This window comes from Arachis ipaensis, chromosome B4 (genome assembly GCF_059453495.1).
Source record: "Arachis ipaensis isolate K30076 ecotype BB chromosome B4, ASM5945349v1, whole genome shotgun sequence".
In the NCBI taxonomy this organism is placed as follows: domain Eukaryota; kingdom Viridiplantae; phylum Streptophyta; class Magnoliopsida; order Fabales; family Fabaceae; genus Arachis; species Arachis ipaensis.
The window spans coordinates 122,550,857-122,574,668 of NC_142439.1; the positions used below are offsets into that span (position 1 = coordinate 122,550,857).

Here is a 23,812-nt window from a genome sequence, read left to right on the forward strand (position 1 = left end):
CTCATTTTATCGGATCAAAATGAAATTTTTCCACACACAAAAGTAGAAACACAATCAAAACATAGTCCACATGTTCAGGAAGGATAATCGTTCATAACAAAACAGGATACATTGCTAGCTACTATATTAACAGATAACATAAGCATAACGGCAGATTATAAAAATTGGCAAACAACAATGTCTATTAAAATGTAAACATTTTCAAGAAGACCCTCACCTTGTAATCAGCTAGACAATGCATACACAAGACACCAGACACATCTTGGACATTACCCATGGTGCTGCGGGTAGGGCAACTGGTGGACCGATAAGTCACGGACTATCCAGGATCTGAAGGTCTCTCATCTACCCACCGCTTCTTGACGAACGGATTTCTATCAGTAAAGATATTCACAAATATAATCGCGTTGTAAGTATAGTTTCTAAACCAACAGAGGATCCTTTCGTACAAAAGTTTGGTTGTCACTTAAGCAAACCCAATAAAAAATAATAAACCGAAGTATTTAAACCTCGGGTCGTCTCTCAAGGAATTGCAGGGAAGTATGATTTATTATTGGTTATAGAAAATTGTATATTTTTTGGTTTTTGAAAGGTTTGAACAAGTAATTTAAATGACAAGAAAAATAAATTAATAATAATAAAATCTCTTGGCAAGGTATAAGAATTGGAAATCCTAGCCTAGTTATCCTTATCAGGTGTGATGAGAATTGGATTTTGCTCCCACTTAGTTAACCCTTACTAAATAAAGGAAAGTCAAGTGGACTAATCAACTTGATTCCTCAAGTCCTAGTCAACTCCTATGGAAAGACTAACTTTAGAGGGATCCAAGTCAATCAGCAAATTCTAATGTTCAAACAACAGCTGAGTTTGACAACTCAAGTGTCACCAATTACTCAACCAAAGCCAAAAGGAAAAATAAATCTAATTTAAATTAAAAATATCCATGACATAAATAAATCAAAGCAATCTTAATTCTGAAATACCTCAAATTATATTAAATAAAACATTCAAATCTAACATGGAAAGTTCATAAGCCAATTGGACAACATAAGTCAGATACAAGTAAAAGTATTAGAATAAATAAAAATAGAAGAGAAACATAAATTAAAAGAACATTGAACCTGGCATTGAAGTAATAACCATGAAGTTAAAAAAATCCTAATCCTAAAACCTAAGAGAGAGGGGAGAACCTCTCTCTCTAAAAACTACATCTAAAACCTAAAATTATTAATTATTAATGTTGTATATGTGTTCTCTATGTTCCTCCTATGAATGGATGGAGTTCCCCACTTTATAGCCTCTAATCTATGTTTCTAGACTTGGATCTGGGCCAAAAAGGGGCCCAGAAATCGCTGAGGACGTTTTCTGCAATTTCTGCACGTGGCGTCCGTGACGCGTACGCGTGGGTCACGCGTTCGCATCATTTGGAGTTTTTTCTTGTCACGCGTACGCGTCATTTGCGTTCTGCTCAAGGCACGTGTCCGCGTCGTCCATGCGTACGCGTCGCTGCCTTTTCTTCAAAACTCCATTTTTGTGCTTTTCTTCCAATTTTGTATGTTTCTTTTCTGTCCTCTAAGCCATTCCTGCCCTATGAAGCCTGAGAATACTTAACACACAGATCACGGCATCGAATGGTAATAAAAGATAATTAAAATTAATATTCTTAAAGCATAGGAAACATGTTTTCACATATATCATAAAATAAGGAAGGAATAGTAAAACCATGCAATTTACATAAATAAGTGGGTGAAGAATTGATAAAAACACTCAATTGAGCACAAGATGAATCATAAAATAGGGGTTTATCAACCTTCCCACACCTAAACAATAGCATGTCCTCATGCTAAATCCAAGAGAAAAGAGTAAAGGTAAAATGGTGGAATCTTATGCAATGCAATCTATCCTAAATGCAAGCTACCTAAATGAATCATGCAATTCTAATTACTATTCACTATATATATATAGAGCTTACATGTAGTTAATTTGATTCATATTTTCAAGGAATTATATATGTACAATTAAGGCCAAACCATATTAAAACACATTCACAATTGAGTTGGGTTAAAATATTTCACAAACTTGCAAGACAATTAACAATTTAAACATGGATATATGGAAATGAGCTATTGAACCCTCACTGGATTTGTGTTTACTCTCTAATCACTCAGTGTTTGGGGTTAATCACTCTATTCTTTTCTATTCATGCTTTCTAAAATTTTATTCTTCATCTAACCAATCAACAAATATATAATGTATTCATACAAACATCATGAAGTCTTTTTGAAGGTTGTAATGGGGCCAAGGTAAAGGTGAGGATATATATATATATATATATATATAAGGCTAAGTGAGCTATAAGTTGAATCCTTGATTAGTCTAAGATCTCACCTAACATATACATACTCTTTCATAATTTTGAAAATTTGCCTAGCTACCTAATTTTCCTACTTTTGTATTACATACTCATGCACCAATTTTTTTTTTTAATTTTACTTCTATGTGCATTGATTTCTCTACTAAACTCATTATTAGGGTGATTTTGTCCCCTTATTTATTTATTTAATTAAAAAGGATTTATTTTTTTTTTAAAAAAAGCAAAAATAACATATATATCAATGCACATGGTATTTCAATTATGTTGGTTTCACATGAGCATGCTCCCAAATTTCTGATTATTTTATTAAATTAATCCTTTCCTATCAACCTATGTTCCCACGTTTTCCCACACTTAGTGGATACACAGTCTCTATCTTAAGCTAACCAAGGATTCAACTTGAGATTTTTAATTTATTTTTCTGCTTAAGGCTAGTGATGTGGTTATAGAACAAAAGGGAATTAAAGGCTCAAGGGGGCTAACAAGGGTGACGTAAAAGGTAAGCTTATTTGGGATAAGTGAGGAAAAATTCAATTGATGGCCTCAATCATATGCGGGTATGTATCTACATTCTATATTGGACATATAGATTGAAACAAAGTAAAGATTACAAGCATAGAAAAGAATGGCGAAACACACAGGAATAAAATTTATGGTTGAATGTAACCATACAATTAAGCTCAAAAACTCACGGGTTGTGTGTTCTTTGGCTCAAAAAACCATATATCAGTTATATATGTCATGCAAGTAGAAATCAAGAGTTCCCATTATTCTCAATGTGAATCTTTGAATGGCTCTTATAAAAATAGGTATTTTTCCTGAAAAAATGTTGTCAAATTAACCAACATTTATTGCTATATATATACAGTGTGTGGATTGTTGTGATTCTGTTAAACTAAAGTTTCTAGTTTACTCTTTTATTTTCAATTAAACCAAATTATCATATGCTAAAAGGGTAAACTAAACTAATTAATCCATATATTCTATATCACAACTTAATAAGCTAAGAGTGCAACTAAACTAAATATCTAAGATATATATATATAAACCAAAGTGCAAAATGCAGAAATAAAGTAAAAATACAGCAAAAGAAAAATGTGCAAGTACTGAAAGATAAATAAGATAAGATAAAATAAAAATACAGAAAATAAGCAAAATAGGATAAAGAGAGTTTGAAAGTGGTCACCAAAAAGATTCGCCAGATGGCGACCTCCCCACACTTAAATAATAGCATCATCCTCGATGCTCAATCAAGCTGGGTGTGAAGAAGTGTCATCTCCGGAAGGATGTGCAGTAGGTGTCTCTGTGGTGGTCTGAGGCTCTGCAGTCTGTATGAGAGTCGGAGGATCTGCCTGCTGAAGTGGAGGCTCTGTCTGTAGAGGAACCTTTGGATCTACAGGCTGTATCTGATGGGGCCCTTCAAGATGTGGCACAGCCTGCTCAGGGCCTGCCTGCTCAGCCTTTGCATGTGTCTCTGCCTCATGATCGTCCGCCTCTGCATCAGATGGCTCTGATGGGGTGTCAGGCTCGGAGGGGATGTCACTGTCTGATCGGATCATCAAGTTTAGGTGCTCATAGCGTCGCTTGCTGCGACGCTCCATACGATCCAGGCGTGCGAAGAGTCGGTGCATGAGGTGATAAATAGGCTCGGGAGCAGGTGAGGATGCAGTGGTGGTGGCTGGGGCAATAGATGCTGAAGGGGCAGCAGAAGATATGGCTGCCTCACTGGAGGCAGTGAGGAATGGAGGTCTGTAGCCCAAAGCCTGAAACTTTCTGCTGTGAGGGATAATCTTCTTGTAGTCGGCGGCGGTTGGCTTCTCATCTGCCAGCTCCCAGGGCACCTCAGCTCGGCAGCTTAACTGAGTGATCAAATATGGGAAAAGAAGGGTGCCTCTGACATGGACTCTGGCCATGTAATATCAGATAAAATGGGGCAGATATAAGTCCTTTCCCTCCATCACACACCAGATGAGGGTAATCATAGCAGTTGGCACCTCTGTCTCATGAGTGCTCGGCATCACGTAGTTACTCAGAATCTACTGCCAAAGCCGAGCCTCATCATTCAAATAGATAATCTTTATTCCCTTTGGGGTCACTGTCGACTTTCCCATGACCCATGGGATAGTAGGATCAATAGCTATTCTCTGCTTCACTGTGTCCCAGTCAAATCTCGTGAATCTCATATCCTCTTCAGCTTGCTGATAACCATCTGGTTTATCGGATTTAGGTAGGTGCTGGAGGATCTCTTCTATTACTTCATCAGTAACCAGTATCTGCTTGCCTCTGAGCTGCACGGCATCCAGGGTTGTTTTGAAGTAGTTACAGTAGAATTCTCTGACCCAGGATGAGTTGACTTCATTCAAGTTTCTCTCCAAGAAGAACCAGCCTCTCTATTTAATTTATTCTGAGGTGTATTGTTTGAGTTCTTCTGGGATTTTGAGGGTCCTTTCTAGGTATAGGTTCCTGAAAGTGGCAAAAACTGGATACTTTAGCTCACAGTATCTGTTGGTAAACTTGACAGGGTCTGTGGCAGTCAGTAGCTGATCAGCCTTTTCCTGCGGGATAAAATTCTTTTCCCGCCAGGAATCGTCATGGAGGATATCCAAAATAGAGGTAGAGGATTTTTCTCTTTTCCTTTTGCCTGTGGTTGCCTTGCCCTTTCCTTTACTTTTAGGGTCATACATCCTGAAAAGCAAAAATTCCAGGATACAGTTTAAGAATTAAAGCCGGAAAACAGGTAAGCAGATAGGATTTTATCAATATAAGCACAGAGTGGCAAAAGAGGAATAAAAGAGCAATATAAGCATTGAGTGAGTTAAATAAATGTAAGATATTGGACTGTATTCAAGTTAAAAGTTTTAGAATGAAGATCACAATCCAAAATCTATAATATGCAGAATTCTTTGTTAATTAGGAACAACAGTAATCATGCCTTGAAATGGGTGAAAATAGTTAGTGAAAAACCAAAAGAGAAGTTAGAGAGTTAAAGTAGTTAGGAGTTAAAAAGTGAAGTTAAAGTAAGTGGCATGGGAATGTTGTTCTAGTTAACAGAAATTGCACATACTTGAATAGCAAGTAACTCACATGCAAGTAAATATTGCAGATTATTGATGATTAGTCATAGAAAAAAAATTGCAAAATGAAAGTGGAATCATCAATAATGTTATTTAATGAATAAGGGAATCAGAAAGAATAAGAAAGTTAGCCCGTGCATTCATGAATTGTTTTGGTTGAAACCAATTAGTGCAAAACTTGAAATTTCCAAAACTAATTCATGAATGAGAGTTGAGTGAAGCAATTTGCTGAAAAAAATTGGGCAGCATTCTGGCTAAAAATTGGACATTCCCGGGTAATAAACAGCAGCAAAAACAGTTCATATGATAATCAAATAGTGCAGAAAAGAGTGACAAATAGTAATTTACATGAATTCAGAATAAACAAACTCAATCTGCATTAAAGAATAGTAAAGAGTAGCATATGAACAGCATTATCATCACACCAAATTCAAAATTTGCAAAATAGATAAAACAAGTAACAAGAACGGTGCAATTATCAGGCCTAAATCCACTAACCACATCCTAACTACCTAACCACCTAAAATCCACTATGATCATGCATCTCTAACTATCCTAATTTGAATAAAATTTGAAAAAAATGCAACTAACTAACTGAAAGAGGAATCGTTGGTTGGCGGAACCTGGTGAGCAGAGGAACAGAAATTGGACTAATAGATATGGTGGTGGGTCTGGTGGTAGTGACGTGGTGGCGCTAAGAGGCGATGCGGCGACAGGCCTTGGTGGGGTGGCAGGGCAGCGGTTCGGTGGTTGGTGAAGAGAAGGGGTCGTGGAGGGGAGAAGGGGGCGAAGAGGATGAAGGTTGTGGGGGTGTGGTGGTCGGCGGTGGTGCAGCAACGGTGGTGGGGGTTCGGTGAGGGTGGCGCGGCAGTGGAGGGGGAAGGGTGGGAGAGAAGAAAGGAGAAAAAGGGAGGGGAGGAGGGTGGTTCGGCGAGGGCGGTGCGGTGGCAGCGGTGCGGCGCGGCGGTGCTGGGTGGGTTGGCGGCGGTGGTGTTTGCAGAGGAAGGAGAAGAGAGGCGCTGAGGGGTTGGGGGGAAGGGGACGCGAAATGGTTAGGGTTTCGCGTGGGTTGGGTTAGTGGATTCAAATCCACGAGAACGCATGGATCATGCGATCGCGTGGTTGAGGTAGAAAGGCAATCACGCGAACGCGTCATTGACGCAATCGCGTTAATGAGGGATAATGAAAGTGACGCGTATGCGTGGGCACGCGTACGCGTCGCTTAGAATTGTGCTAAACACACAATTCCAGCGTCGTTTTGGCGCATCTCTCTGTTTCCATTTAGGGGGTAACGATTTCCACGCGACGCGTACCCGTCGCTCATGCTTTCGCGTGGTTTGTGTGAAGTGAAGATGATGCGTTCGCGTCGTTGACACGTTCACATGGCCCAATTTGTGCCTAACGCATACCAGCCGCACGATTCCAGCCCAACTTTCTGGGCATTGGATTGTTACGTCGATTTCGACTCGACACCCACGCGTAGCCCATGCGCACGCGTAGGGTGCATTTTTTTTTTTTGCAGGATGCAAAAATGCAATGCTGATATGGATGTTATGAGCAATTCCAGGTTCAATGAAATAAAATAAAACTTAAAAACAAACAAATCAACATAAATTTAAAATTAAAAAAATGAACGATCATACCATGGTGGGTTGTCTCCCACCTAGCACTTTTAGTTAAAGTCCTTAAGTTGGACATTTGCTGAGCTCCCTGTTATGGTGGCTTGTGCTTGAACTCATTCAAAAATCTCCACCAATGTTTGGAATGCCAACAGCCTCTGGGGTCCCAAACTAGGCATGTAAAGCCCTTGAGCAAATTCAAACAGGTTTGCAGGCTCCCGGGGTGTTGAATGTCAGAATAGATTCCAGGATCCCAAACCTTACTGTTATACCTGCCTTTGTCTTGATCTACATTTTTTCAGCCGGGCAGTATGGAATTTGAATTCTCATTAAGATGACCAAACATCTTCCGAGACCCATGCAATCGAACTTGATACCAATCCTTGCACTTCAAATTGAAGCGTGGAACCTCTTTGAATCTTGCATACCAGCTCTAAGTACGAGCCATTTTCCTCTTACTCTTAAAGCCGCAAAGAGCTCTAAGCTGGCCATCTGTTTCAAGCAAACCATATTCAAGTGGAAAAGTAAAGATAAAGGCTAAGGATTTTACCCACTTGAAGTTTGTATTGGGTGGTAATGGCCTTAGGATAGGTATTTTCAGTGGTCTTGCAAGCTCTACTCCCTTGTATTCTTCTGTGAATTCCTCCACTTCTTTGCAATCTTCTTCATATGTAACCATGTCTTAATCAAAGTCTTCGATATCTTCCTCATCACTCGAGTCATAATTTGGAGGTTGAGAAAAGTCTACTTCCGCATCATCTTCGTATTCACTTGGGGAAGATTCTTCAATCTCAAAGAATTCACTTGCGGATGCAAGTTCATTACTAGGAGAACTTGACTCGTAATTATCATTACCAAGGAAACTCGCTTCTTGAGTTGTTCCGTCCAGTTCTTCACAAGATACCTGCGTTGGGGGTTGTGCACTATCCTCCTTAGCATCAATTGCAAATTTCTTTACGGAATTCTCCTCAATTCTAGATTCCCATGGAGGTTCAGCGTCTCCTAAATCTTCAACCAATTCTTCTTCCTCGATGATTTCGGCTTCCTCCACTTGTTCCAGTACAAAGTCATGCTCCTTACTGTCCACTGGAGTTTCTAGTATCTCCTTCATGCTACGTTCTTCATTAGATTGTCCATATGAAGCCATGGGGGTTTCTTGAGTGTCTGAACGTCGGGAAGGTAATCGATTTATCGCTTGATTCAATTGGTGAAGGGTTACATGAAATTTATTCATTGTTTCCTTGAGACGCTCCTTTGATTCTTGGGTTGATGGATATAGACACGGTGCATATGGAAGTGGTGGTTCTTGGGAGTAATTGGGTTGGAATTGGGGTGGATAAGAGTTAGGGTCATATAGAGGCGAATGGTGGTAGTTGGCTTATGAGTGTAGTGGTTCAAAGCTATGTTGAGGAGGTGGTTTATAGGTATATGGTGGGACTTGATGGTAATTACAAAGGGGTCCACCATATCTATCATCTTGGTATGCACCTCGGAATGGCTCTCGACCATAGTGATTTGGTGGGCGTTGGTTGTCACGAAAGGGTCCACCAGTACTATTGTTTCGGCATGCATTCTGGAATGGTTGTCGTCCATGGTACTTTGGAAGGTGTTGTTGCCTAAAGGGTTGATCAGATCCTCGTGGCTCCGTCCATCCCTGGTTGTTTTGACCTTGATGCATGTTCCTGTTATAGCTTCCATTCCTTTCAACAATATTATAACCAAACTCAAAGCGACGGGGGTGAGAACTCATAGTAGCTAATAAAAATTAAAAACAAAAATAAAAGCAAATAAACAAGCAAAATAAAATATTTACAATAACCAATAATAAGGCACACGTTTGCAATTCCCTGGTAACGGCGCCATTTTGACGAACGGATTTCTATCGGTAAAGAAATTCACAAATATAATCGCGTTGTAAGTATAGTTTCCAAACCAATAGAGGATCCTTTCGTATAAAAGTTTGGTTGTCACTTAAGTAAACCCAATAAAAAATAATAAACCGAAGTATTTAAATCTCGGGTCGTCTCTCAAGGAATTGCAGGGAAGTATGATTTATTATTGGTTATGAAAAATTGTATATTTTTGGGTTTTTGAAAGGTTTGAACAAGTAATTTAAATGACAAGAAAAATAAATTAATAATAATAAAATCTCTTGGCAAGGTATAAGAATTGGAAATCCTATCCTAGTTATCCTTATCAGGTGTGTGATGAGAATTGAATTTTGCTCCCACTTAGTTAACCCTTACTAAATAAAGGAAAGTCAAGTGGACTAATCAACTTGATTTCTCAAGTCCTAGTCAACTCCTATGGAAAGACTAACTTTAGAGGGATCCAAGTCAATCAGCAATATTTCAATGTTCAAACAACAGCTGAGTTTGACAACTCAAGTGTCACCAATTACTCAACCAAAGCCAAAAGGGAAAATAAATCTAATTTAAATTAAAAATATCCATGACATAAATAAATCAAAGCAATCTTAATTCTGAAATACCTCAAATTATATTAAATAAAACATTCAAATCTAACATGGAAAGTTCATAAGCCAATTGGGCAACAGAAGTCAGATACAAGTAAAAGTATTAGAATAAATAAAAATAGAAGAGAAACATAAATTAAAAGAACATTGAACCTGGCATTGAAGTAATAACCATGAAGTTAAAAAAATCCTAATCCTAAAACCTAAGAGAGAGGAGAGAACCTCTCTCTCTAAAAACTACATCTAAAACCTAAAATTATTAATTATTAATGTTGTATATGTGTTCTCTATGTTCCTCCTATGAATGGATGGAGTTCCCCACTTTATAGCCTCTAATCTATGTTTCTGGACTTGGATCTGGGCCAAAAAGGGGCCCAGAAATCGCTGAGGGCGTTTTCTGCAATTTCTGCACGTGGCGTCTGTGACGCGTACGCGTGGGTCACGCGTTCGCGTCATTTGGAGTTTTTTCCTTGTCACGCGGACGCGTCATTTGCGTTCTGCTCAAGGCACGCGTCTGCGTCGTTCACGCGTACGCGTCGCTGCCATTTTGCGCTAGGCACGCGTCCGCGTCGTCCATGCGTACGCGTCGCTGCCTTGTCTTCAAAACTCCATTTTTGTGCTTTTCTTCCAATTTTGTATGTTTCCTTTCTGTCCTCTAAGCCATTCCTGCCCTATGAAGCCTGAGAATACTTAACACACAGATCACGGCATCGAATGGTAATAAAAGATAATTAAAATTAATATTTTTAAAGCATAGGAAACATGTTTTCACATATATCATAAAATAAGAAAGGAATAGTAAAACGATGCAATTTACATGAATAAGTGGGTGAAGAATTGATAAAAACACTCAATTGAGCACAAGATGAATCATAAAATAGGGGTTTATCACTCCTCGAAAATTTCTGTGAAGACCTCCTTGCAGCTTTCGACCTCACCAGAAGTACGTATAACTTTAAAAAATTCAACACCCCGTCTCCTGTGCTCTTCGTCTTCGTGATTACACAATAGTAGCATGGCACACAAGTAACCGGATTCAACGCTGCCCTTTATTGCAGCGCTAGTCAGCAGATCCATTCCAATGACACGATTGTGATTACACTTTGATTATGTAAAATTCATCGCTCTTTCTTTCCCTGGTAATGGCACCAAAAACATGATGCCAATACCATGGTTCACAATTTCGCACAACTAACCAGCAAGTGCACTGGGTCATCCAAGTAATACCTTACGTGAGTAAGGGTCGAATCCCACGGAGATTGTTGGCTTGAAGCAAGCTATGGTCATCTTGTAAATCTCAGTTAGGCGGATATAAAATAGTTATGGAGTTTTCAAAATTAATTAATAAAAGAAGGATAGAAATACTTATGTAAATCATTGGTGAGAATTTCAGATAAGCGTATGGAGATGCAATCGCTCCTCTGAACCTCTGCTTTCCTGCTGTCTTCATCCAATCAGTCTTACTCCTCTCTATGGCTGGCTTTATGTAAGGATGTCACCGGTGCCAATGGCTACTTTCGATCTCTCTTGGGAAAATGGTCCAAATGCTCTGTCACAGCACGGCTAATCGTCTGGAGGCATCACCCTTGTCGTTGGTTGCATCCTATTCCTCTCTTGTGAAAAATGGTCCGATGCGTTGTCACTGCATGGCTAATCATCTTGGAGGTTCTCGATCATACTGGAATAGGATTTACTATCCTTTTGCGTCTGTCACTACGCCCAGCACTCGCGAGTTTGGAGTTCGTCACAGTCATTCAATCTCGGAGTCCTACTCGGAATACCACGGACAAGGTTTAGACTTTTCGGACTCTCATGAATGCCGCCATCAATCTAGCTTATACCACGAAGATTCTAATTAAGAGATCTAAGAGATACTCATTCAATCTAATGTAGAACGGAAGTGGTTATCAGACATGCGTTCATAGGGAATGATGATGATTGTCACGTTCATCACATTCAGGTTGAAGTGCGAATGAATATCTTAGAAGCGAAATAAGATGAATTGAATAGAAAACAGTAGTACTTTGCATTAATCTTTGAGGAACAGCAGAGCTCCACACCTTAATCTATGGAGTGTAGAAACTCTACCGTTAAAAAAACATAAGTGAAAGGTCCAGGCATGGCCGAATGGCCAGCCCCTCTGATCTAAGAACCAGGCGTCCAAAGATGTCTAATACAATAGTAAAAAGTCCTATTTATAATAAACTAGCTACTAGGGTTTACAGAAGTAAGTAATTGATGCATAAATCCACTTCCGGGGCCCACTTGGTGTGTGCTTGGGCTGAGCTTGAGTGTTGCACGTGTAGAGGTCCTTCTTAGAGTTGAACGCTAGCTTTTGTGCCAGTTTGGGTGTTGAACTCCACTTTGCAGCTTGTTTCTGGCGCTGGACGCCAGATTTGGGCAGAGAGCTGGTGTTGAACGCCAGTTTGCATCGTCTAAACTTGGGCAAAGTATGGACTATTATACATTGCTGGAAATCCCTGGATGTCTACTTTCCAACACAATTGGAAGCGCACCATTTTGAGTTATGTAGCTCCAGAAAATCTATTTTGAGTGCAGAGAGGTCAGAATCCAACAGCATCAGCAGTCCTTCTTCCACCTCTGAATCTGATTTTTGCTCAAGTCCCTCAATTTCAGCCAGAAAATACCTGAAATCACAGAAAAACACACAAACTCATAGTAAAGTCCAGAAATGTGAATTTATCATAAAAACTAATGAAAACATCCCTAAAAGTAACTAGATTATACTAAAAACATACTAAAAACAATGCCAAAAAGCGTATAAATTATCCGCTCATCACAACACCAAACTTAAATTTTTGCTTGTCCCCAAGCAACTGAAAATTAAATAGGATAAAAAGAATAGAATATACTATAAATTCCAAACTATCAATGAAACATAGCTCCAATCAAATGAGCGGGACTTATAGCTTTTTGCCTCTTGAATAGTTTTGGCATCTCACTTTATCCATTGAGGTTCAGAATGATTGGCATCTATAGGAACTCAGAGTTTAGATAGTGTTATTGACTCTCCTAGTTCAGTATGATGATTCTTGAACACAGCTATTTTATGAGTCTTGGCCGTGGCCCTAAGCACTTTGTTTTCTAGTATTACCACCGGATACATAAATGCCACAGACACATAACTGAGTGAACCTTTTCAGATTGTGACTCAGCTTTGCTAAAGTCCCCAATTAGAGGTGTCCAGGGTTCTTAAGCACACTCTTTTTTTTGCTTTGGACCTTGACTTTAACCGCTCAGTCTTAAGTTTTCACTTGACACCTACACGCCACAAGCACATGGTTAGGGACAGCTTGGTTTAGCCGCTTAGGCCAGGATTTTATTCCTTTAGGCCCTCCTATCCACTGATGCTCAAAGCCTTGGGGTCCTTTTTATTTACCCTTGCCTTTTGGTTTTAAGGGTTATTGGCTTTTTGCTCTTGCCTCTTGGTTTTAAGAGCTTTTGGCTTTTTCTGCTTGTTTTTTCTTTTTCTTTCTATTTTTTTTTTCGCAAGCTTTGTTCTTTGCTGCTTTTTCTTGCTTCAAGAATCATTTTTATGATTTTTCAGATTATCAAATAACATGTTTCCTAGTCATCATTCTTTCAAGAGCCAACATATTTAACATTCTTAAACAACAACTTCAAAAGACATATGCACTGTTCAAGCATACATTCAGAAAACAAGAAGCATTGTCACCACATCAATATAATTAAACTAAGTTCAAGGATAAATTCAAAACTCATGTACTTCTTGTTCTTTTGAATTAAAACATTTTTCATTTAAGAGAGGTGATGGAGACACAAACATAGATAAGCACTTAACATAGAGAAAACGAAAAACAGAAGAAATAAGAATAAGAAATGAATCCACCTTAGTGATGGTGGCGTTTCCTTCTTGAGGAACCAATGATGTCCTTGAGCTCTTCTATGTCTCTTCCTTGTCTTTGTTGCTCCTCCCTCATTGCTTTTTGATCTTCTCTGATTTCATGAAGGATGATGGAGTGCTCTTGATGTTCCACCCTTAATTGTCCCATGTTGGAACTTAATTCTCCTAGGGAGGTGTTGATTTGCTCCCAATATTTATGTGGAGGGAAGTGCATCCCCTGAGGAATCTCAGGGATCTCTTGATTTGCAGCCACATGTTCTACCACTGAGCTATAGACCCTTGAGATGAATCTTTCCATCTCCCATGACTCGGATGTGGAAGCTTTTATCTTCCCTTCCCCTTTTCTAGGGGTTTCTCCGGTCTTAGGTGCCATCAATGGTAATGGAAAAATGAAAAGCTTATATGCTTTTACCACACCAAACTTAGAATGTTGCTCGCCCCGAGCAAAAGAAGAAAGAATAGAAGAAGAAGAAGAAGATATGGAGGAGATGGAGAGATATGAGTATGGATGTGAGTGGTGAATGGAAAACAGAAGGGATGACCATGAATGGAGAGAGAGGGTGAGGTGGGTGGGGATCCTGTGAGATTCACAGATCCTGAGATGATCCTGTGGTGTCCACAGATCCTGAGGTGTCAAGGATTTACATCCCTGCACCCATTAGGCATGTAAAATGCCCTTGCACACAACTCTGGGCGTTCAGCGCCAGATTGGTGCTTGTTCTGGGCGTTGAACGCCCATTTGTTACCCTTTTCTGGCGTTGAACGCCAGAGCCATGCTTGTTCTGGGCGTTCAACACCAGCTCTTCTCCAGGGTGCATTTCTGGCGTTCAAACGCCCAGATGCTGCCCATTTCTGGCGTTCAGCGCCAGAACCATGCTCTGTTCTGGCGTTGAACGCCCAAAACATGCTTTTTACTGGCGTTTAAACGCCAGTAAGGCCTTCCTCCAGGGTGTATTTTTCTTCTACTGTTTTTGATTCCGTTTTCAATTTTTATATTTATTTTGTGACTCCACATGATCATGAACCTAATAAAACATGAAAAACAATGAAAATTAGATAAATAAACATTGGGTTGCCTCCCAACAAGCGCTTCTTTAATGTCAATAGCTTGACAGTGGGTTCTCATGGAGCCTCACAGATGTGCAGAGCTTTGTTGAGACCTCCCAGCACCAAACTTGGAGTTTGGATATGGGGGTTTGACACCAAACTTAGAGTTTGGTTGTGGCCTCCCAACTCCAAACTTAGAGTTTGACTGTGGGGGCTTTGTTTGACTCTGCTTTGAGAGAAGCTTTTTCTGCTTCCTCTCCATGGATGTAGAGAGAGATCCTTGAGTTGTAAACACAAGGTTGTCCTCATTTAATTGAAGGATCAATTCTCCTCTGTCCACATCAATCACAGCTCTTGCTGTGGCTAGGAAAGGTCTTCCTAGGATGATGGATTCATCCTCTTCCTTTCCAGTATCCAGAACTATAAAATCAGCAGGGATGTAAAGGCCTTCAACATTTACTAACACGTCCTCTACTTGTCCATAAGCTTGTTTTCTTGAATTATCTGCCATCTCTAATGAGATTTTAGCAGCTTGCACCCCATAGATTCCCAGTTTCTCTATTACAGAGAGGGGCATGAGGTTTATTCCTGAACCAAGGTCACACAGAGCCTTAAAGATCATGGTGCCTATGGTACAAGGTATTATGAACTTTCCAGGATCCTGTCTCTTCTGAGGCAATGTCAGTTGATCCAGATCACTTAGTTCATTAGTGAACAAGGGAGGTTCATCTTCCCAAGTTTCAATACCAAATAATTTGGCATTCAGCTTCATGATTGCACCAAGAAACTTGGCAGTTTGCTCTTCAGTAACATCCTCATTCTCTTCAGAAGAGGAATACTCATCAGAGCTCATGAAGGGCATAAGGAGGTTCAATGGAATCTCTATGGTCTCTAGATGAGTCTCAGATTCCTTAGGTTTCTCAGAGGGAAGCTCCTTATTGATCACTGGACGTCCCAGGAGGTCTTCCTCCTTGGGATTCACGTCCTCCTCTCCCTCTTTGGGTTCGGCCATGGTGCTTATGTCAATGGCCTTGCAATCTCCTTTTGGATTCTCTTCTGTATTGCTTGGGAGAGTACTAGGAGGGATTTCAGTGATCCTTTTACTCAGCTGGCCCACTTGTGCTTCCAAATTTCTAATGGAAGACCTTGTTTCATTCATGAAACTTAAAGTGGCCTTGGATAGATCAGAGACTAAGTTTGCTAAATTAGAGGTATTTTGTTCAGAGTTCTCTGTCTGTTGTTGAGTGGATGATGGAAAAGGTTTATTATTGTTAAACCTGTTTCTTCCACCATTATTAAAGCCTTGTTGAGGCCTTTGATCCTTCCATGAGAGATTTGGATGATTTCTCCATGATGGATTATAAGTGTTTCCATATGGTTCACCCATGTAATTTACCTCTGCTATTGCAGGGTTCTCAAGATCATAAGCTTCTTCTTCATAAGAAGCCTCTTGAGTACTGTTGGATGCAGCTTGCATTCCATTCAGACTCTGAGAAATCATATTGACTTGCTGAGTCAATATTTTGTTCTGAGCCAATATGGCATTCAGAGTATCAACTTCAAGAACTCCCTTCTTCTGAGGCGTCACATTACTCACAGGATTCCTCTCAGAAGTGTACATGAACTGGTTATTAGCAACCATGTCAATGAGTTCTTGAGCTTCTGCAGGCGTTTTCTTTAGGTGAATGGATCCACCTGTAGAAGTATCCAATGACATCTTTGATAGCTCAGATAAACCATCATAGAATATATCCAGGATGGTCCATTCTGAAAGCATGTCAGAAGGACACTTTTTGGTCAGCTGCTTGTATCTTTCCCAAGCTTCATAGAGGGATTCACCTTCTTTCTGTCTGAAGGTTTGAACATCCACTCTAAGCTTGCTCAGCTTTTGAGGAGGAAAGAACTTGGCTAAGAAAGCCGTGACCAGCTTATCCCAAGAGTTCAGGCTGTCTTTGGGTTGAGAGTCCAACCACACTCTAGCTCTGTCTCTTACAGCAAAAGGGAAAAGCATGAGCCTGTAGACTTCAGGATCTACTCTATTAGTCTTAATAGTATCACAGATCTGCAAGAATTCAGTTAAGAACTGAAAAGGATCTTCAGATGGAAGTCCATGAAACTTGCAGTTCTGTTGCATCAGAGAAACTAGCTGAGGTTTCAGCTCAAAATTGTTTGCTCCAATGGTAGGGATGGAGATGCTTCTTCCATGTAAATTGGAATTTGGTGCAGTAAAGTCACCAAGCATTCTCCTTGCATTATTATTATTTTCGGCTGCCATCTCCTCTTCCTGTTCGAAAATTTCTGAAAGGTTATCTCTGGATTGTTGTAATTTAGCTTCTCTTAGTTTTCTCTTCAGAGTCCTTTCAGGTTCTGGATCTGCTTCAACAAGAATATTCTTGTCCTTGCTCCTGCTCATATGACAAAGAAGAGGGCACAGAAAAAATAATAATAATAATAATAATAGAGATCCTTTATACCACAATATAGAGGTCCCTGTGTGAGTGGAAGAAAGGAAGGGGACAAAGAATGTAATGTAAGGAAAGAAACACAAGGGTGAGGAGAGCAGAGATGTGAGATGAGGAGATGTTAGTAGATGAATAAATAAATAGAATAAGATGAGAGAGGGAGAATTTCGAAAATAATTTTTGAAAAAGAGTTAGTGATTTTCGAAAATAGTTTTTGAAAAAGGTTAGTAGTTTTTTTTTCTTCGAAAATTAAAATAAAAAAATTAAAATAATTAGTTAATTTAAAAGAAATTTTTGAAAAAGAGGGAGATATTTTCGAAAATTAGAGAGAGAGAGTTAGTTAGGTAGTTTTGAAAAAGATAAGAAACAAATAAAAAGTTAGTTAGTTAGTTGAAACAAATTTTGAAAAGATAAGAAGTTAGGAAGTTAGAAAAGATATTTTGAAATCAAATTTTTGAAAAAGATAAGATAAGAAGATATTTTTGAAAAAATATGATAGAAATTAGTTTTTTTTTTAAAAAGATTTGATTTTTAAAATCACAATTAATGACTTGATTCACAAGAGATCACAAGATATGATTCTAGAACTTAAAGTTTGAATCTTTCTTAACAAGTAAGTAACAAACTTGAAATTTTTGAATCAAAACATTAATTGTTATTGTTATTTTCGAAAATTTGATATAAAAATAAGAAAAAGATTTTTGAAAAATATTTTTGGAATTTTCGAAAATAACTAAGAAATTTGAAAAAGATTTGATTTTTTAAAAAAGATTTTGAAAAAAGGATAAGATTTTCAAATTGAAAATTTGATTTGACTCATAAGAAACAACTTGATTTTAAAAATTTTTGAAAAAGTCAATTCAAATTTTCGAATTTGATGAGAGAAAAAGGGAAAAATATTTTTTTTTTATTTTTGAATTTTTATGATGAGAGAGAAAAACAAGAAAAATGATGCAATGCATGAAAGTTATGGATCAAAACAATGAATGCATGCAAGAATGCTATGAATGTCAAGATGAACACCAAGAACACTATGAAGATCATGATGAACATCAAGAACACAATTTTGAAGAATTTTTTATGCAAAGAAAACATGCAAAACACCAAACTTAGAATTCTTTAATGCTTAGACATAAGGAATTCAGGAATGCATATGAAAAACAAGAAAAGACACAAAACATGCAAATGCAAAGATCAAACAAGAAGACTTACCAAGACCAACTTGAAGATCATGAAGAACACTTATGAATGCATGATTATTTTCGAAAAATGCAAGATGCACATGCAATTGACACCAAACTTATAACATGACTCAAGACTCAAACAAGAACACAAAAATATTTTTGATTTTTATGATTTTCTAATTTTTTTGTATTTTTTTGAAATTTATTTGAAAAAAAAAATAAGGATTCCGAAATTTTTAATATGAATTCCAGGAATCTAGCATTCTTAGTCTAAAGCTCCAATCTGAGGGTTAGGCATGGCTTAAGAGCCAGCCAAGCTTTAGTATGTAACTCAGACATGACACGCCTGACATACCCTATCCCGAAGAATTGGACATGGCTCCATTGAGGTAATTAGTTGAAGACCAATCCCAAAGCAGTTTGGGTGTGGCTTTACAGCCAGATAGGATTCAACATGTTTCATGAAACACTAGAATTCACTTTTAAAAATTCTGAAGAAAAATATATTTTTGAAAACATTTTTATTTTTTTCGAAAACAGATGAGAAATTTTTTGAAAGATTTTTGAAAAATTTTTGAAAAGAAAACAAAAAGAAAATTACCTAATCTGAGCAGCAAGATGAACCGTCAGTTGTCCAAACTCGAACAATCCCCGGCAACGGCGCCAAAAACTTGGTGCGTAGAAATTGTGATTACACTTTGATTATGTAAAATTCATCGCTCTTTCTTTCCATGGTAATGGCGCCAAAAACATGATGCCAATACCATGGTTCACAATTTCGCACAACTAACCAGCAAGTGCACTGGGTCGTCCAAGTAATACCTTACGTGAGTAAGGGTCGAATCCCACGGAGATTATTGGCTTGAAGCAAGCTATGGTCATCTTGTAAATCTCAGTTAGGCGGATATAAAATAGTTATGGAGTTTTCGAAATTAATTAATAAAAGAAGGATAGAAATACTTATGTAAATCATTGGTGAGAATTTTAGATAAGCGTATGGAGATGCAATCGCTCCTCTGAACCTCTGCTTTCCTGCTGTCTTCATCCAATCAGTCTTACTCCTCTCTATGGCTGGCTTTATGTAAGGATGTCACCGGTGCCAATGGCTACTTTCGATCTCTCTCGGGAAAATGGTCCAAATGCTCTGTCACAGCACGGCTAATCGTCTGGAGGCATCACCCTTGTCGTTGGTTGCATCCTATTCCTCTCTTGTGAAAAATGGTCCGATGCGCTGTCACTGCATGGCTAATCATCTTGGAGGTTCTCGATCATACTGGAATAGGATTTACTATCCTTTTGCGTCTGTCACTACGCCCAGCACTCGCGAGTTTGGAGTTCGTCACAGTCATTCAATCCCGGAGTCCTACTCGGAATACCACGGACAAGGTTTAGACTTTCCGGACTCTCATGAATGCCGCCATCAATCTAGCTTATACCACGAAGATTCTGATTAAGAGATCTAAGAGATACTCATTCAATCTAATGTAGAACGGAAGTGGTTATCAGGCACGCATTCATAGGGAATGATGATGATTGTCACGTTCATCACATTCAGGTTGAAGTGCGAATGAATATCTTAGAAGCGAAATAAGATGAATTGAATAGAAAACAGTAGTACTTTGCATTAATCTTTGAGGAACAGTAGAGCTCCACACCTTAATCTATGGAGTGTAGAAACTCTACCGTTAAAAATACATAAGTGAAAGGTCCAGGCATGGCCGAATGGCCAGCCCCTTTGATCTAAGAACCAGGCGTCCAAAGATGTCTAATACAATAGTAAAAAGTCCTATTTATAATAAACTAGCTACTAGGGTTTACAGAAGTAAGTAATTGATGCATAAATCCACTTCTGGGGCCCACTTGGTGTGTGCTTGGGCTGAGCTTGAGTGTTGCACGTGTAGAGGTCCTTCTTGGAGTTGAACGCCAGCTTTTGTGCCAGTTTGGGCGTTGAACTCCACTTTGCAACTTGTTTCTGGCGCTGGACGCCAGATTTGGGCAGAGAGCTGGCGTTGAACGCCAGTTTGCGTCGTCTAAACTTGGGCAAAGTATGGACTATTATACATTTCTGGAAAGCCCTGGATGTCTACTTTCCAACGCAATTAGAAGCGCGCCATTTTGAGTTCATTAGCTCCAGAAAATCCATTTTGAGTGTAGGGAGGTTAGAATCCAACAGCATCAGCAGTCCTTCTTCCACCTCTGAATCTGATTTTTGCTCAAGTCCCTCAATTTCAGCCAGAAAATACCTAAAATCACAGAAAAACACACAAACTCATAATAAAGTCCAGAAATATGAATTTATCATAAAAACTAATGAAAACATCCCTAAAAGTAACTAGATTCTACTAAAAACATACTAAAAACAATGCCAAAAAGCGTATAAATTATCCGCTCATCAATCGGCAATCCAGAAATACTCCGTCATCTCATGCCAGAATATAGCATCCGGATTTCTTGCTTTCACGCAGCGATCAAGGAACCTCCTTTCAGGCCGGCCAAAGTAAAATAAAAAGGACATTAACGATATATATACTACATCGTCACATGCTTGTATACAGGATCTGACCTCGCTGCAGCCAGAAACACCTTGTAAGTCACCTGCATGGTAAAAAGATCCTGAATCGAATTCGATGCAATCTTCGTAGCAATCCTCACCCATATGTCACGAGGAAGAAGATTAAGTGGACATTCGTACTCAACGGATACGTTCTTTTTCTTTCTATTCTTCTTGGATGTTCCAGCCATTTGCAAGAACTTTGGGGAGATTATTGGAGAATATCAAGAGAAGAGACGACCACCCACGATGTGTTTTATTTGTTCCTATTATATCCTTTTTAATTTTAAGATACTAGCATTAATTAAGATTCAGTATCTCATACATTTGTTTATCGATTCTTCCGGATAAGATCAGATAATTAATAGATATTATTAATTAAAAAATTATTAAAAAAATTCTTTGCAAAACGGCAGTATCATTTTTATTTTGTAATTTTTCCTGAAATTTGAAACTGGAAAACGTCAATAATATTTTGGTTGTTTACAAATTTTTTAATTAAGAAAATTGAAAACAATGGAGAAGGAATCAAAGGATAGAATTAAATACTGATAGAAATCTTATAGATCTATAGGTTTCTAATTTGATTTAGAATAAAATTATAAATGGTAAAAATAAATAAATTTATTGAATTATTTTTATTAATAATTATTCAGCTTAATTATTTGTTCTATTTATTCTTCGGAGAAAGAAAAATAAGAATAAAAAATCACTAAAACAAATATGCTAAAATTTGAAAAAAAAAAGTCCTAATTATACTAATCTTTAAACAACTGAGATTTAGTTTGGTAATTAACTAGTCGAGTAGTTTTAAAATAAATCTCAAAATAAAATTTAATAAATTTTTGTCGAGACAAAAATATAATTGCATTAAAATAAATATATTGATTTATATAATATTATTACTTTTTTTTTTATTTAGTAGGGGCAAGTGTCCCCCTCCTCCTAAACTTGAATCCCTGTTTGGTTGTAATATTTTATTTATAATTATTTACATAAGTTATATTATCATTCAACAAATCTTTCATACCATATCAAACTTAAATTTTTTCATGCACAAAAAAGAAACATAATAAAAATATAATCCATATGTGGATAATCATTTGTAAATTCTTAACAAAACAGGAGGCAATACTAGCTATTGTACTATCAAATACGAGAAGCATAAACAACAAGCTTGAACAACAGAAATCGCTAAATAGCAATTTTTATTGAAATCTAAATATTTCCAAGAATATCCGCACCTTGTAATCGGCCAGGTAGTGCACACATGAGACACGAGATACATCTTCGACAACACCTATGGTGTCGCGGGTAGAACAACTGGCGGACCGACAAACCACAGGCAGTCCAGGATTTGACGATTTCACCTCCACCCACCGCTGCTCGAATATCTCCCTGAAGACCTCTCCGCATCTTTCAATTGCCCCAGAAGCACGTACAATTTCAAAAAATTCAACTCCCCTTTGTCTGTGCTTTTCTTCTTCCTTATTACACAGTAGAAGCATCGCACACACGTAACTGGTTTCAGCATCGTCCTTCGTTGCAGCCCTAGTCAGAGTCTCCATTCCACTGATGCAGTGGCCAATTTAGAAGAAATCAATCATCTCCACCCGGAGTAGAATAGCCCGACTCCATCGTCATTTAGTTTAACATAAAACAGAATACTTAACTCTAATTAATTTTAACTTACAAATTCATAAATTTTTGCTATATTAACCCAGATAGATTTTAGATCTAACAACAATAACCACCAAGAAATCAAATTTTCTAAAGTGACTCTTCTGACACAAAACCTACAAAAAGTATTCACTAGCCAATCAAAAGAAACAAGTTTCAGGATGATTTTTACCGTTGAATTAAAAAATAAAACAGATCTAATGGCTCTCCACTAAAATGCGCACCGGTTAGCCAAAGACGTCCGGCTCGCCGAATCCATCCCCTTGATTTAGTTAACCAAAAATAGTTTCTTCTGCTCACCGTCTTGGATTTATTAAAAATCCAATTTGTAATAAACTTCCAAAAAAACTGCTTGAATTGACCGTTAATCGATGAATTGGCTGAACCAATAGCAGATCTCCCAGGTTGGCTTTTTTTTGGGTAAAGTATATTTTTTGTCTTTGAAGTTTGACAAAAATTTTAAAAATACCCCTAAGTTTTATTTTATTTCAATTTTGTTCTAGAAGTTTTCAATTTACATCAAATATACCGTGACGGCTAATTTTTTAAAATATTTAAGACCAATTCAATAACAATTTCATAAAAATAACCCTCAACATAAGCAAATCAAGCATAATTTTCATACATTATTGTTAGATTGGTCTTAAATATTTAGAAAATTTAGTTGTCGAGGGTATATTTGATGCAAATTGAAAACTTTTGGGACAAAATTGAAACAACATAAAACTTAGAGGTATTTTAAAAACTTTTGCTAAATGGTGCACGAAATCGTGATCGTTCATTCCTTGGTAACGGCGCTGAAAACTTAATACGCACGTTCTTAATCTTAATTCTTTGTCACAACTTCGCACAACTAACCAGCAAGTGCACCGGGTCGTCCAAGTAATAAACCTTACGTGAGTAAGGGTCGATCCCACGGAGATTGTCGGCTTGAAGCAAGCTATGGTCACCTTGTAAATCTCAGTCAGGCGGATTCAAATGGTTATGGTGAATTGATAGTTAAAATATAATTAAAATATAAAATGGGATAGAGATACTTATGTAATTTATTGGTGAGAATTTCACATAAGCGAATGGAGATGCTTTTGTCTCTTCTGATCCTCTGCTTTCCTACTGTCTTCATCCAACCCCTCATACTCCTTTCCATGGCAAGCTGTATGTAGGGCATCACCGTTGTCAATGGCTACTTTCCGTCCTCTCAGTTAAAATGGTCCAAGATGCACTGTCACCGCACGGCTAATCATCTGTCGATTCTCGATCATACTGGAATAGGATTCAGTAATCCTTTTGCGTCTGTCACTACGCCCAGCACTCGCGAGTTTGAAGCTCGTCACAGCCATCCCTTCCCGGATCCTACTCGGAATACCACAGACAAGGTTTAGACTTTCCGGATCTCAAGAATGGCTGCCAATAATTCTAGCCTATACCACGAAGACTCTGATCTCACGATCAGAAGGCT

The 23,812-nt window shown here is 38.2% G+C and overlaps 1 non-coding gene across 1 annotated transcript; it reads left to right on the forward strand.

The window, feature by feature from the left end:
- Positions 1–16,247: 16,247 nt before the first annotated feature.
- On the forward strand, positions 16,248–16,355 carry LOC148569041 (small nucleolar RNA R71). Its single transcript, XR_015882438.1, has one exon. It is a non-coding gene; the product is annotated as a small nucleolar RNA R71 (small nucleolar RNA).
- Positions 16,356–23,812: the final 7,457 nt, after the last annotated feature.